The sequence below is a fragment of the Thunnus albacares genome, chromosome 8 (genome assembly GCF_914725855.1).
Source record: "Thunnus albacares chromosome 8, fThuAlb1.1, whole genome shotgun sequence".
In the NCBI taxonomy this organism is placed as follows: Eukaryota; Metazoa; Chordata; class Actinopteri; order Scombriformes; family Scombridae; genus Thunnus; species Thunnus albacares.
Genome location: NC_058113.1, coordinates 2,153,260 through 2,157,145, shown reverse-complemented (window position 1 = coordinate 2,157,145; position 3,886 = coordinate 2,153,260). Strand labels below are relative to the sequence as shown.

At 38.3% G+C, this 3,886-nt stretch overlaps 1 long non-coding RNA gene across 1 annotated transcript; it reads right to left on the bottom strand.

Moving 5' to 3' along the window:
* Positions 1 to 2,468: 2,468 nt before the first annotated feature.
* On the bottom strand, positions 2,469 to 3,653 carry LOC122987667. Its single transcript, XR_006404550.1, has 3 exons — positions 3,208 to 3,653; positions 2,786 to 3,093; positions 2,469 to 2,645 (listed from the first exon to the last, which is right to left on the bottom strand). It is a non-coding gene; the product is annotated as an uncharacterized LOC122987667 (long non-coding RNA).
* Positions 3,654 to 3,886: the final 233 nt, after the last annotated feature.

Sequence of the window (3,886 nt, the reverse complement as noted above, 5' to 3'; positions counted from 1 at the left end):
GTCTGAGAGGACAAGAACTGAGACCTTATTTTCATCAGAGTTTAGTCTGAGGTTGCTGATTATTTTAGTAAGAGCAGTTTCAGTGCTGTGGTTCTAAAGCCTGACTGAAATTCCCCCAGGATATTGTTTTATTTAAGAAAGGAGTTTATTTGTACTGAAACCATCTTTTCTTTTCTTATTAATGAATGGATATCAGCCTATAGCTGGTCAGTGCATTACCATCTAGGTTGAGTTTCTTTAGTATGGGTTTGAAAACAGCTGTTTTGAAGGCATCTGGGAAGATGCCTGTTTACAATGTTCAGGACATGACTTGAAACACTGTCAAACACCCGCTTAAAAATGCTGTAGCTACAGGGTCAATACATGAAGTGGAGAAGTTACATTAAGTGACAGTCTTGTTAAGCTCAGTGTAATACAGGTAAATTTTCCCATGGTTACATCATTTTTACAGGATTTGCTGAGATTATCTGTATTTACATCAGCAGCAATACTGGCTCTAATAGAGGTAATTTTGTTATTAAAGAATAATTCAAGTTCTTCGCATAATTAAACTTAATTTCTAAGAGAAACATCATTGTCCAGTAAACTATAAAAATAGTAGCCTCAGTTGTCTTATAATTGTATGACCTTTGCAGACTCTTCCGTGTTGAATACATCAGGACTGGTTCAGATGTCTGTATGGAAATCTGGGTGTTAATTCTGAGCTCTGATGGGCTTGATGTCATCCAGCATATTGACTGAGCGCTCCTCAAAGCCATGGAAAAGACTCAGTATTGGCATGCCAAGAAAGTGCCTCTGTCTTTTCTCTGCCTTCTCTTATCCACACTAGTACATCTTCCCATTTTATTTGTAGATCTGGCTTCACTCTGCAGCAGATCCTGCAATTAAAATGTAACGAGCCTGTGTCGCTGTCAGCACAACTTTAGCGTTGTTTGAATTAAAAGTGAAAGAGAATTAATCTGGGGAATGGCATATTGCAGCTTTCCTTTGTGCATACATATGAATCTGAGAGACAGCATCAGAACATGAGGGCACAGTGGATGATGTGCAGGTTGGGACTAAACTACTGACAAAAACAAATTGCATACATTTTTGTTTGTTTTTATGCATTTGTGACAAACCGTTAACAATCAATTTGGCAACTTCAGTTTGAAAGGTGGAGTGAAGACGTGCCCACTTAAAGGGTAAGCCTGGAGATATTCTATATTTTTTACTTACTGTCAACAAATCCCATATACAGAGTTAAACCTACTAAAAAGTATTGTGTGTGTATTCAAAGCCTGATATATCTTATTCCCCTGCGCCATAGAGTTCCATTGTTTTCCAAAACACATAAATGAGCCACATTGTTTTACTGGGTGACTGGGTGACATGTTCGTTTATTACCATGGGTAGATGTCAATTTTCTTATTTTTATTCTTTGCTCCTCACATGACCTGGAGAACAATCTGATTTGCCACCATGTAGGCTGTTCCAATGCACTTATTTCTCAAATGTGGATTAATCAGTCGCTGAAAATAGTCCCCAACAAATGTACTATTTCCTTCCAGCAGGATAGTTTATGCTGAAGTTAAACGTCACAGCCACAGGGATTAATTTCACAGGTATTTGTATAAATTAAAGTGGTGGACAAATTGAAATTTTGATATAATGACTCGAAATTAAAATCCAGGGGGTCATCGTATTTGTTACAATTCATCCTGATGCAAGAAGAAAGGCCACAAGATCATTAAAATTAAAAGAGTTCATCTCAGGTCATGGAAAAATCCTAGAATGCTATGTGTCTTTGGCCTGATGGTGGTGCTGGAGAAAGGTCAGAGGATTACCAAACTCATTATGAGTCATCCCCTGGAGATCATGGATAGCCAAACTACATTTTCTGCCAGTTTGACAGACTAGAGGTCTTCACTGGACACAATCAAAAACTGATTTGTGTTAAACCTACTGGAACCTGAGACCCATTGCAGGAACCTGTGATTACTGCCCAAAGGTAATTAGACCAAATGCAAAATGTTGTCAACAAAAACAACATTTTGCATTTTGCAACAAAAAGCAACAAAAAAGAGAGAAAGCACATTAGCAGCAGCATGATGCTCTTCCAATGAAAAGAGAACCTTCTATTGTTATATTCCAATTAATATAATTTGGACCCAGCCCAGTCCTGGGTTGGATCTCGGTCATTCAATCAATCACTGTTAAAGTGTGTAGCTCAACGCAAGCACCTACTGCCCACCTCCACTGATACAGTTCTATGATTCAGAAGGCAAGCCATGCAGAGCAAGCTTGTTGTTCTGAAAGCTGCAGGCTTCAAGACCTTTGACACCTGCGTTTGGATGAATGCCCTCACCTAAAACAGAGAACATATGCAACTCCCCCCCATCCATAAACATTAATATAAGAATCATTTAGACTATTTGACATTACCAATACACTAATAATAATAATAATAATAATCATAATAATAACGGAAACAGTTAAATCGTGTACTAGCCCATGGAGTTGATAGATGCATCTGTGCTGCTTCTGGAATAACAGATTAAACTGGCAAAATGTAGGCAGAAGTGCCTGGTAGAAGTGGAGATGAACTCCTCTCAACAGATCCTCAAAACAGACACAGAGCCACAGATACCTGGCTTACTTTTCTCCTGAAAGACAAAAAGTTAAAAAATAGTAATATTAAGAAATAATTAGTAATTAGTAATAATAGTAATAGTAAATAGCAAAAATGTATTTATGTATTCTTCATTATTTACATAATGTAAATAATTAAAATGGGACTACAAACCAGTGGATCTGAAGTAGCTCATCAGGGCCTTGTAGAGGCTGAGTATGCAGTTGACAGCCAGATCCAAACTGAGCCACCTGATGCTCAAATGCTGAAGTACCTCCATGTATTCAGTGTCACAAAACATGCAGAATTCTGAGTAGCACAAAATATGTATTTTAGAGTGGCCCTTCAAACAATTTCTGAATCATTGAATACAATAAATGTGTTATGTAAGGATAACCTGCCATCAAGCATGTTTTTCCTCTAAGTGCTGGATCTAAACTAGTAGGTGAGATACAGAAATCTTCAACATCAAAACCTGACATCTGGAGGGTGAGCAAAAACATTGTTAGTTTTAACACTTTTACATAGTGTAAAATATAGCCAGCTCAGTGAAATATTGCAAATGCAGAATGCAGTTGTGACTGTCAAGCCATTACCTTGGAGTACGCCAAGCCACCAGCGTTGTTGTGCACAATGTGGCTGGGACAGCCAAGAATGTAGATGGATGGATTTTGGTCCAGGATCCTGCTCTTAATGGAATTCTTGATTTCCAGATTGACACTAGCATTGTCAACTGTAAGGGCCACACAGTTGGCCCATGGGATATTGTGCCCTTCCAGCACCTCTTTCATTTTGCTGAATATGGTCCCGCGGTGACTTGTTGCATTTATTGCCCATGACTTGACTTATGAGAATATTTTTTTATTGGCCGAGGAATACTTTTGTGCTATCTTGGAATCAGGGAAACACTCCTTGAACAGTGGGCTCAGGTGATCTGAAAATGCCAATGGGATGTTGTGCTGCATCACTGTCATAGTCACTTTCACCTAGGCTCTTCAGGTCTGTGGTTGTGTAATGATGAAAGTACATATAAAATAGTAAACCCAATGTGTCTGTAAGCATATCAGATCTCTCAGAGACAGATTTCTAACAAGCAATGAGATGTTGATCCATCATGTCTTGCTATGGGATGAAACTTCAGCTCTGCAGAAAGCAGAAAAATAACAGATTCATTTACATTCTAAGGTCAGTTAACTATAGTATCCACACTATCTGGGGACATTATTTTTGTGATAAATATGCACGTCTCTGGATTTAAAGCAATGTTGAACCTAC